Source organism: Sminthopsis crassicaudata, chromosome X (genome assembly GCF_048593235.1).
Source record: "Sminthopsis crassicaudata isolate SCR6 chromosome X, ASM4859323v1, whole genome shotgun sequence".
In the NCBI taxonomy this organism is placed as follows: Eukaryota; Metazoa; Chordata; class Mammalia; order Dasyuromorphia; family Dasyuridae; genus Sminthopsis; species Sminthopsis crassicaudata.
The window spans coordinates 35,192,033-35,204,245 of NC_133623.1; the positions used below are offsets into that span (position 1 = coordinate 35,192,033).

The window sequence follows — 12,213 nt, forward strand, 5'->3', positions numbered from 1 at the left end:
AGACTTACGTGAACTGATGCTGAGTGCAGTGAGTAGAACCAGGAGAACACTGTGCACGGCAACAATGAGATTATATGATGATCAACTGTGATGGACGTGGCTCTTTTCAACAGCGAGGTGATTCAGGCCAGTTCCAATGATGGTCTTGTGACTGAGAGAACCATCTGTATCCAGAAAAAGAGTGGGGACTGAGTATGGATCAAAACATAGTCTTTTCACCTTTTTTGTTGTTGTTTGCTTGCTTTTTGTTTTCTTTCTCATTTTTTCCTTTTTGATCTGATTTTTCCTGTGAAGCATGATATTTGTGGAAATATGCATGGAAAAATTGCACATGTTTATTATAAAAACCAGTATGTTTGTCACCACTCCAAAAAAAACCTTGACTGTTTATAATCAAGAAGGCCGTCTGTACTGCCACTCTCTCCATCCCCATCTCGCACACAGGGCCTCACAGCAAGAAAATGAAAAAGACAACAACCACAAAAAAAAGCAACAACAACAACACTCAGTGATAATCCCCTTCAGGAAAAACCGGGTTATGTTTGTTTGCCTAAGGGTTTTGTTCCTGTGTAGCATTTCTGCCAGTATTTGATGGTATAAGGCCCCGACTGAATCAGTACTCTGTGATTTTTCTGAAATCATAAAATTTCATGATTTGCTGCCATATACTAGGATCATAATGATGCTCAAGAGTTGGGTTTTTGACATAACTTGAGGAGTATTGAGAAAGCTGTAGTTTCCCATCCATGACCCAATTTTTGTGACAGCTGGATGACCATCAAGCAATTGATTAAGTGTTCACTATGTGTCTGGTGCAATGCAGAGAGTTAGGAATACAAAAGCACATGCCTTTCCCTAGAGTAGTTAACAAAGGGACTTCCTGTTGGGTTAGACTCTCTTTGGGGGTCCCTTTTAGCTCTGAGATTCTGCCATCCTCTCCTTACTCAGGCCTGGCCTTCAGCTCTGTTGCAACACCAGCCCTAGATAAACATGCTGGTGGATTAAGTTGATGACAAACTTAATTTTTTCTTATGAATTGTCCTAAATCTCACACCACGTGTGACAATGTCCTGTCCTTGGGAATAGATAATGGAAAACCATAATGGAAAGTTATGTTACTTTTGCCCAACTATTATATAAAAGCCCTTCTTGGTATCGGAGTTGGATGAAATCAGCTCAGAATAGCTTTTCTTGATCTATGCTTCCTAATCTATAAAACAAGGACATGAAAGAAGGTTTCTAAGACTCTCCTCCAGCTCTAAGCCCGCATCAGAGTTTTCAATCAGAAAAGGAGTCCGAACTGGTACAATGTGTCTTTCTCTAGGCTCGGGGGAACAAACATCATGGGGTTTTCAAGGCTCTGCAAAAATTACTTCAAGATGGAAGCTATTGTCAGTGTCATTTTAGGACAGAAACTGATACAGAGCCAGTTTGATTTGACTTGTTTGAGAAAATCCAGCAAAGGAAGAGAATTCGGGCCTCATGAGTCCTTAGTCAACTAGCCTGTCAGCTATATCACACTCTTTTCCAATAGATGATATGACACAGAAGAAAATGCCTGGCTATTACTTTTTCTTGGCATTTTAGCCACAAACTAGAGCAAGACATCTTTCCATTCTTTTATCAGTATAGACTAGGTGAAGTTTTAGGCCGGGTCATCAGAGACCTAGGACAACTGAGTTCACAAAACAGTTCATTTGATTTTTTTTTCTATTTTGCTAACATTGGTATTTCTGTATTGAGTCTCAAGCCACAACAATATTTAATAATTGATTGCAGAGACCTACATTTTGGAGTTGGTACAGAGTATTCCAAAATATTTCATTTCTCAGAGATCTCTTTGGGAAAATGGGCTTGTAAGAGGATAGGTGTTCTTCCCTTCCTGCTTACTGTAGGCATTACCAGTTTGCCATATTAACTATGTACTCAGAAGATCTCAAACTCCTGTTCTATTAGCAGTAGGAGGCAGAGAAATACAATTACAGTAGGTTCTCATCTAGACTACCAGAAGATCAGTGGAGACATACCTCAGGCTATATTTCTGGATCAAAGCTATTTTATGCATGCAAAAATATCATGCTTTGGAGCAGTCAAAATAACAGACTGGGAGTCAGCATTTTTGCTCAACTCATCCAATATACCTTCTCTACAGCAATCTAAAAGACATTCCAGACCAAATTCTAATCAAGAAAGTCAAGGAAAAGTCACCGTGAATCATGTCTCCAGCCCAGGGCACCTTAGGAGGAGAGACAAAGAAGTCTGCGGACATTGAGGTAGAGACTGGACAATAGTGAAGTGCAGCAGCATGACAACAGGCAGAAAGGCAGCAGCAGTGAGGAATGGCCCACCATCCAAGAACAGTAAGGTAACTGAACTCCTGAACAGAAAGTGATCCCAGGGGACCCGTGCAATAGTACAGGACATACAAACTGGTATCATCTGGCAGCTCTGCAACCATAATCCATTGCTGAATCACAGTTCAAATTCTGGAAGGCAAAGGATTTAGAATTACAACCAAGAATCACCTATCCAGAAAACTTAGTATAATCCTATGGTGAAAAAAAAAAGACATGCAATTATAAATAGAGGACTTCCAGACATTCCTTATGAAAATACCAGCACCAAATAGAAAATTCAACTTTAGAACACAAGACTCAAGAAAAGCAGAACAGGATAAACATGAGTGAGAAATTACAGGAAACTTAAGGTTAAGGTGTTTATATTCCCAAATGGGAAGGTGATACATGTAATCCCCAAGAATTTTATCATTAAAGTTAGAAGTAGTCTACTTGGGGGTGGATATTTTCTGTTAGGATGATCTCAAAGGAGAATAGAAGGGTGAGAAAGAGAGATGAACTAGGAAAATGGGGGAAAAAAAAGAAGGGAGAAAATTATCTCACATAAAAGAGGTGCCTGAGTAAAAGGTGTAACAACAACAGAGGGGAAATGAGAGTGAAAGGGAAATGTTTGACCTAACTCTGAACTGGATAAAAGAGGGAGGAATCTGTTTATACACAAACAGTTGGGTATAGAAATTCATCTTACCTAACAGGAAAGTAGGAGGAGAAGAGGTTAAGAGGAAGAGGGAGGTAAGATAAAATGAGACAGAGGTCAAAAGCAAACAATTCTGAGGAGAGGACAGGGTTTAAAAAAAAAAAAAAAAAGAAAGAAAGATAAATAGAAAAAAATTAGGATAGAGGGAAATACATAGTAAGTAATCATAAATATGAATGTAAATAGGATGAATTCATCCATAAAATGGAAGCAAATAGCAGAATGGATTAGAGACTAGAATCTAGCAATATGTTGCTTAAAAAACACACTTGAAACAGAAAAAACTTCTGAGTTTAAATAAGGGTCCAAAAAGAGAATTTACTATATATTGAGCGAATTTTTTTTTTTTAATGTAGGGTAGTAACCATCTCAGACAAAGCAAAAAAGTGAAAATGAACCGAATTTAAAAAGATAATCAGAGAAACTACATTTTGCTCAAAGCTACTATAGACAATGAATCAATATCAATACTGAATATAAATGGCATAGAATTTAAATTACTAAAGGAAAAACTAAATGAATTATAGGAATTATAGGAAAATTATAGGAAAAAATAGTAAAACTAAACTAGTGGGGAATTATCTTAGAACTAGATAAAACTAACTTTAAAATAAACAAGAAAAAAGTTAAGAAGATGATTAGAATTTTATTTTTCCCACTATATTTACAATAAAACTTTTATTTAAAAACAGAACCACACTAACAGTAATAAGCATAGAAAATACATTTGGAAATATTTACAAAATGACTATGGGGGAAAGAGAGGGAGAAACTGTTAAATTTTATTATTGCCAATTCCCAGATTCTAGTTCTGCCTAGAGGTTTAGAGTGAAATTGGGTAGAACCAGATAGCAAGGAAGTTTTCTCCAATCAACTACATAATACACACACACACACACACACACACACACACACACAACATATATATACACATACACATATATTATACACATATACATGATTAGAATTTTTAGAAAAGTAAGACCTCTCTAGAATCCTGAATGGAAAAAGAAAGGAGTATATCAGTCTCAGTTATCTGTGACATTTTCACAGAAACTAATCAATAGAAATATATGTAGAAAAGCAGAAATATTAAATGCGCTCTTTTTAATCCATAAAGCAATAAAAATTACATTCAATAAAGGACCTTAGAATCATAGATTAAAAATTGATTAGAAAGTAAATCTAATCCTCAAGGAAAAGTAACCAAAGAACAGATTATCGAAATAATTAATAAATTCATTAAAGACAATGACAACAATGAGACAACATATCAAATTATGGGGGATGCAGCCAAAGCAGTACTTATAGAGAAAGAGCAGATCAGTAAATTGGTCAAGCAACTAAAAAAATACAAAAGGATAACATTTAAACATCCCCAATTATATACCAAAATACAAATCCTGAAAATCAAAAAAGAGATTAATAAAATTGAAAGAAAATCCCCATTGAATTAATAAATAGAATAAAACTAGGAGTGATTAATAGGGGAATAAATGAAACAGACAAACCATTGGGTAATTTGATTTTTTTGAAGGAAAGAAATCAAATCATCAGTATCAAAAATGGAAAGTGAATGCACAATCAATAAAAGTAAAATTAAATCAATTGTTAAAAAAAAAACTATTTTGTCCAATTATATGTCCATAAAAAAATGGCAACCTAAATTAAATGGATGAATATTTACAAAATATAAAGTACATACCTTAACAGAAGAGGAACTAGAATAGTTAAATAACCCTATTTTAGAAAAAGAAATAGAACATGTCATAAATGAACTCCCTAAAGAATAAAAAAAAAAAAAAAAAAAAAAAAAAAAAAAAAAAAAAACAGAAGCAGATGTATTTACAACCAAATTCTACCAAACATTTAAAGAACAATTAGCTCCAGAGCCAATAAACTATTTGGAAAAGTAGATGAAGAAAGAGTCTTACCAAATTTTTTCCATGACATCAATCAGTCTTGAAAAAGAAAACGATAGATCAATTTCCCTAATAAATATTGATGCAAATTTTTAAAATAAAATAGTAGCAACAATATATCACAAAAGTCATATATTATAACCAGGCCAGTTTTATACCAGGAATGCAGAGCTGGTTCAATATTAGGAAAACTATTAGCCTACTTGACCAAATTAATAACAAACTAAAGAATCACATGATTATGTCAAAAGATAACCAAAAAAAAAACCGTTAAAAAATTCAATAGCCATTCCTGTTTTAATAACAATAACAACAACAATAGAAAGCACAGGAATAAATGGAGCATTCCTTAAAATGGTAAGTAACATTTATCCAAAACCTAGAGCAAGCATTATCTCTAGTAGAGATAAGCTAGAAACATTTCCAAAAAGATAGGGGTGAAACAAAGAAGCCCATTATCAATCTAACTACTCAGTATCAAACTAAAAATGCTAGCTATAGCAGTAAGACTAAAACCAATTTGAAGGAATCAGCAGAAGCAATGTTGGAAAAAAAAAAACTATTTTTGCAGTTATGAGAATTTACTTAGAAAACCTCAGGAAGTCAACTAGAAAATAAACAAAACAATTAACAATTCCATCAAATCTGCAGATCTGAAATAAACTCATGTAAATCCTCAGAATTTCTGTATATTACCTCCAAAATCCATCAGGAAGAGAAAGAAGAAATAACTACAGATAGTATATAAAAATACTTGGGAGTTTATCTACCAACAGAAACATTAAATTATAACAGGACACTTACAAAACATCCTATATATAAATACAGATCTATATAATACTTGGGATTGGCTGAGTCAATATAATAAAAATGACAATACCTTGTCAATTAATTTGCTTATTCAGTGCCACAATTATCGGACTACCAAAGAGCTACTTTATTGAGCTAAAAAAATTAAATAGAAACTTTATCTGCATGAACAAAAAGTCAATAATATCAGAAAAATCAATGATGGAAAAAGATGGGAAGGAAGGGGACTAGCAGTCATATATCTTAAAGTATATGACAGAGATGTAATCATCGAAACAATTTGCAAAAGCAAATGAACACAATAACCTAGTGTTTGATAAACCCCAAATCTTGACTATTGGGTAAGAATTCGTAATTTGATGAAAACTGGGAAAACTGGAAAGAGTCAGGCAGAAACTAGGAATAGCACATCTCACATCTAACACCAAGATAAGCTCAACATGCATACATGATTTGAATATAAATCACAAGCAAAAAAATCAGGGAAGAAATTACTCATCAGATTTATGGATAAGGGAAGAGTTCAAGACTAAATAAGAGATGGAAATGTTCATGGTAGGAAAAATTGATAATTTTTTTTCTTTTGCTAAGGCAACCCAGAGCTAGGAAGATCAGATTTGAACTCAGGTCCTCCTGAATTCAGGGATAGTGCTCTATCCACTGTGCCACCTAGCTGCCACCAAATTGATAATTTTAATTATGAAAGTTAAAAAGGTTTTTCACTAACAAAATCAATAAAGCAAAATTAGAAGAAAAGTAGAAAGTTTAGGGAAAAAAATATTTGCAACAAGTTGCTCTGATAAAAGTTTCATTTAAGACAACTCTGATGTACCACTTCATCCCTCTCATATTGGTAAGATGAGAGGAAAAGATAATGATAAATGTTGGAGGGCATGTGGAAAAACTGGAAAACTAATGCATTGTTGGTGAAGTTGCGAAGTGATTCAACCATTCTAGAGAACAATTTGAAAATATGCACAAATCACATCCAAATCCCTTTATAGTAGCCCTTTTTGTAGTGGCAAGGAACTGGAAACTGAGTGAATGTCCATCAGTTAGGAAATAAATGAATAAGTTATGGTATACAAATGTGATGGAATACTATTGTACATTTAAAAATGATGAAGGAAAGAGCTAGAAGGCGCAGTGGATAAAGCACTGGCCCTGGAGTCAGGAGGGCCTGAGTTCAAATCCAGCCTCAGACATTTAACACTTACTGTATGACCCTGGGCAAATCACTTAACCCCACTTGCCTCAACCCCCCCCCCCAAATGATGAAGGGAATGGTTTCAGAAAACTCAGGAAGACATATATTAACTGAAAGAAGGATAAGTAGAACTAGGAAAGCATTGTACACAATAACAGCAATATTTTAAAAAATAATCAACTTTCTGAGTCTTACTAACTCTGATCAACATAATGATCTACTACAATTTTAGAGGATTTGCAATGAAACAAGTTATCCGACTACACACATACATACGTATACATATATATGTATACACACACACAGAGACATAAATATATATATGTATGTATTTGTAATAGGTTTGGTTTTTCTTTCCTTCATTGGGTGAGGTAGGAAGAAAAAGAATTAGAAGCTAGGGGGAAAAAAGAATAAAAAAAGTAAAAAAAAATACTTTGGTCACTTTAAATATATTTTGGTGACCATGAAGTATCTTCTATAAGGAAGAAGTTTTTATGGTTTCCAAGCAACAAACTTTGCCTGATACCTGCTCTGGAAGCAGAGGTTATCAATTCAATTTCTCTATTAAAAAAAAAAAAAGTTGAATAAGCCTTCATTTAAATAGAGAAAGAAAAAAGCCAAGGCCAGGGCAGAGAAAAGCATTGGTAGAAGGATCAAAAGCTATTCATAGACTCCACTTGGGAACACAAGAACAAAAAAGCAGAATGTGGGGGGAGGGGTTGTGAGCTGGGCTCAAGTCAACAGGTATTTCTAAAACTGGTTGGTTGTTGTCCTTCATACCAAAATGACATCACTATGTTAGTTAGAGTTGATTTACAATGCGTCTCAATATGAGCTTAGAATATTCTACCACAGGTTGGACACAAATAGTACTTTTGAAGATTTTGGGGGCTTCTCAATTTTGCACACCTCATGTTTCTTTTGGGCCAATTCATCTCAGCTTATGGGATGGATGACATCCTTAGCATTTCTAAAGCACATTGCACTGTACCAGGCAGGAGATTTCAGGTGATCAGTTTTTGTGGGTGAAGCATGTATCATGGGATTAGAGTTTTCTTGCCCTTAAAAAACTTACAGTCTCTATATAGTGGGTGTATGTATGTGGTTGTGTGTAGGGGGGGCAGTACGGGGTTGAAATTCGTACCCAGACAATAAAACACAAAACAATTTGTAGAGAAAGGAAACACTAGTAACTGAGGAGATCAGGAAGTGTTTCACTGGAGAAATGCTACCTAAGCTAAGCGTTCACCATCTTGCTTGCCCTCCTGTAGATGCTTTCTAGCTTATTAATGTCCTCACCAAACCACAGGTTTAGAGCTGAACACTATACTCCAAATGAGGTCTGATGAGTTCGAAGGACAGTTTGACTACCCCTTCTTCATTCCTGGAATCTATGTTTCTCTTAATGAAGTCTAAGGTCATATTCAATATTTTCATTGCCACATTAAACTGCTGACTCATATTGATCCATAGATGAATTGCTGCCTAACCATGCTTCCTTTATATTGTACTTGTGAAGTTGATTTTCGATAATTCCATGCAATTCATTTAACATTTATTGAGCACCTACTATGTGCCAGCCTCTGTGCTAAGCACCAGGGACACAAATAAGAAAAAGAAAGATAGTCCTTCCCCAAGGAGTTTATAATCTAAGGAGGGAAGACTATATGTGATAGAAAGCTGAAAAGTGGAGGGGGGAGAGGGATATGAAGTTCTGTACAGACAAAACCAAGCAAGGCTGATGGTAGAAAGTAACCTAGAAAGTTCAGATCCCAGTCCTCCATAAAAGGACACACACACACACACACACATTTATCTCATTCACTGCTTAAAAAATGTCAAACTTCACGGGGCCAAACACAGATCCCGATGGTATTCCACTAGAGACCTCTTGCCTTATTGATACTAAGTGTTAACAGCCATTCCTTAAGTAGAACCATTTAACCATTTCTGAATCCACCAAATTGTACTATCATTTAACCTACATTCTCCATCTCTTCTATAAGAATATTAGGAAACACTTTATCAGATGCTATCAAATAAATGATCTGAAAAGAAATTTTGATAAGACTTCTAGGAGAAATGAGGGATGAGTTCCATTGCTCACTTTCATGGATTGCTCTTATAGAAAATAAAGCCAGTGCTCCATTTCTGGACAAGAATAAAATCGAGTTTGGTCCATCAATGCTAACAAACCCCCTAGACACCAATGCCAACACAGGTGCCTAAGGAGCCATCATAATACCAGTAGGCAGAGCCAGCATTTCTTCATAATAGCTGCCCACAGATCACAGAGTCCTTGACATTCAAATCTGTCCTCAGACAGTAATAGAATCCATGTTCTGCCTCCTACTATGACTACCTCCTCCATGCCTTAAATCCTCGGCTTTTGGGCTCTGTTTCATCCTCTAACTCATCTCTTTGGCAACCCCATACTCACTTCCCTGTCTGGGTTCCAGATGTCCGTGTGCCACTTCACCTGGGGCAGGGCCTGTATCCTACACACTACCTTGTGGCAGCCTGGCCTTGACCCTGCCCTTGATGAACTTACAGTAGCAGTCACTTCATATAGAAGAAGGACATAAAACATTTCATCTCTTTGAACAGGAGCAATAGCCTCTTATGACGTTCTGACTTCCTACTACATCCATGCCTACCTCACTGCAGGAAAGTAACGATCATCAACTGAATTCAGTGACAATGCATTAGGAAAGCACAATCTAAATAAATCTCCTCTGAAATATTCATTTCCTCCCCCCCAAATGAACTTTGACTTGTGATTTCAGTATATTCATTTCTCTCAGGAGCATCTCAATGGAAAGCAGTATGGCAGTGTTTGGGCAAGAATCAGGGCATTAAGGCTCTAGTCCTAGGCTTGCCACAAAGTACCTCTGTTACTTTGTGTAAATAACTTCACTTCTCATTTGTTCTACAATAAAAGGAGAATTAGATTGTATGATGTCTCGGGAAGCTTCAGTGGCATTCTAGTATCAGAAACTGAGTGGGGAGTTCTCAAAAAATTGTGGCTCCAATTATATCACAATTTTAAAGTAAAACAGAGTAGTGTGAAGAAAAGTAGGAAATCAGATAAAATATATTCTCTAGTTACTAGGCACAGACAAAGGTATATCACAAAGAGGCCAGTTACCTTTTGTTCAACAATCCCTTTCATGAATGTTCATAGAGCCAACTCCCCTGCTGGGTGTAGGAAGAGCAGGTCCGATGAGTTAATACTTGCCACCAGATTAGGTGCTGCCATTGACTTTAGCTCAAACATCTGCATTTTTGCATAAGAGCCAGAAAATCTTAATTTTGATGCATCTGGTCCCTCTTCAGCATCCATGGGCTGTTTTCTGGCTATAAAACAAGAACCTTGACTCCTTCTCTAAGCCTTTCCCTTTAGTCTGGCCTGAGAAAAAGTAAGTAAGACATAGGTATGCTAACTTTCACAATCCAGACTTAGCACATTTGCAGGGCATGAGGACCCTAGGAAATGTCCTCAGAGGCAGTAGGTCATGTTAGCTTCTATCTCCCCAATGGAAAAAGTGATCAAAATATGTGTTCTGTCATTGGACACATAGCCATTTAAATAAACGATTGACCACAGAGAGTGACGAACAGCTACCCTGACCTCAGGATGGAAAAGAGAATAGGATATTGCCATGTTATAGGTGCCTTATACTACATGACTTCACTAGTAAAAAAAAAAAGTCTCTTTTCTCTTGCCTTAACACAAAACAGATATGCAGGTCCCACTAGAAAACAGCATCACAAAAGAAAAGAAAAAAAAAATTGAAAACAGCATCACTATTTTTGGAAATTGAAAAAGTAAGGCAATAATACCTAGATTGAAGTTAAAAGGAGAATATAAGAACTAATGATGAATATGGCAAAATAATCATTGGAGTACCTGTTCCCAGTTTATTTTCCTCAGCTTCTCAGACCTTTTGTTCGTTTTTGGCTCAATGCCTGTTCTTGGCAATCTGTTCCATGGTTGATGCTCCCAATGCTCCTACTCACTTCCCATTCCTTGACGTGGTACTTTTTTTCTCTTGAATATTCTAGTTTACTGACATCGAATCCATTTCTGGACCAAGGTTCTACTTGCTCTATTAACTGATTCAGAACTGGCATTCCCACCGTATGTTGCACGCAGCTACCTTGGGTCCCATACCACCCTCGCATCTCAGTTGCTAACTCTTATCAACCTCACTCTCAATTCCCACCACTGAACAACTATATGTGTAACTTTCTCATTGCTGAAAGATAAAAATAAGTACATAATGTCTTCTCACAATGATTACATTAGTGATGTATTTCAGACAGGACACGAGCCTACTATTGGACAATGATGGTTTTATACTTATAGCCAAAGGAAATGACCTTAAATGATAATCATAAAATAATCAAAATTTCAAGCAATCCAGAGGATACCTGAACAATAAAAGATTGTTGTCAACACGTTGGAGCATATTACCCGCAATGATTTGCATGTAAGAAACAGCGTAGAAAACATCATCAAAGATATTCATGACTCCCCAAGAAAAGTAAGTAGGCTAATCATTTGACAGCAGGAAAGTCGAACAGATGGCAATCGAGTCTAGCAAAGGTATCCACAGAATATTCAAAGATCCAGAGGAAGACCTCCAACATGTTAGGTACATCTTCTGTGGAAGACTGATAAAAAAAAAAGACATAGGTAATAACAGCACATCATAAAAAGGGATATGGAGAGGAAGCCTTGATTTCAACCTAGAAGAGACATTAAAGATTAAGCATTACCAGTCAAACTCCTTTTTGTGAGAGATGAAGAAGCGGTCCCAGGATAGCAGAGAGAGCAAGTAGAAGTCCTCAGATCCTCTGACTAAATGCATCACTCTTTCCTACTTCACCACATGCTGTACTGATATATACCAAAGTTTCTATCTGCATGACCCTGAAGACAAGGCATTTTTACTTCTTTTTATCTTTAAACTGAAGAGATTAGATAATATGGTCTCTGAGGTCCCTTCTGACTCTAGAACTAGGATCCTATGGACCACTGGAGATAGACTCCATCCAGTTGGATCATGAATCTAACAAAACACTAAAGTAGATATGAAGAATATTGAAATATTTGGGGAAGAATTGTACCTGTTTAACCTATATCGGATTGCTTACTGTCTCATGGAGAGGGAATGGGGAGAGAGAAAGAGGAAAATTTGCAAGGGTGAATGTTGA

At 36.2% G+C, this 12,213-nt stretch overlaps 1 long non-coding RNA gene across 1 annotated transcript in view; it reads right to left on the minus strand.

The window, feature by feature from the left end:
* Positions 1 to 11,854, minus strand: part of LOC141548447 (uncharacterized) — a 55,726-nt gene extending 43,872 nt beyond the window's left edge. The window contains exons 1-2 of the long non-coding RNA XR_012483951.1: positions 11,776 to 11,854; positions 9 to 164 (exon numbers count right to left, since the gene is read on the minus strand). This is a non-coding gene — a long non-coding RNA (uncharacterized LOC141548447). The remainder of the gene's footprint in view (positions 1 to 8; positions 165 to 11,775) is intronic.
* Positions 11,855 to 12,213: the final 359 nt, after the last annotated feature.